General features: G+C 42.9%; 1 protein-coding gene across 1 annotated transcript in view; it reads right to left on the bottom strand.

Annotated features, from left to right (window-relative positions):
* The window catches only part of LOC119594752 (60S ribosomal protein L7-like), a 6,995-nt gene that overhangs the window by 4,406 nt on the left and 2,363 nt on the right, over positions 1 to 226 (bottom strand). The window lies entirely within an intron of this gene.

Below are 226 nucleotides of genomic sequence, written 5' to 3'. Positions count from 1 at the left end.
AACCATAACACTCCTGATTTTCAGCTCTATCTTGCTGCTGACTATTATGGAGAAAATGTGTGTCAGGGGTGTTGGAGGGCATTAATGGTAATAAACCCTTTGTGAATAAGCCTTTGGGCAGAGGAAATATATTTTGGGGCTGTCTTTGGAGGGTGTGCCGTTCTCTTCCAAATACCATTCCTACAAGTGTGCGCAAATGAATTGTTACACTTCAGTGCAGTACACG

The sequence above is a fragment of the Penaeus monodon genome, chromosome 34 (assembly GCF_015228065.2).
Source record: "Penaeus monodon isolate SGIC_2016 chromosome 34, NSTDA_Pmon_1, whole genome shotgun sequence".
Lineage (NCBI taxonomy): Eukaryota > Metazoa > Arthropoda > Malacostraca > Decapoda > Penaeidae > Penaeus > Penaeus monodon.
The sequence above is the reverse complement of the archived record's forward strand: the minus strand, read 5'-3'. Positions and strand labels throughout refer to the sequence as shown.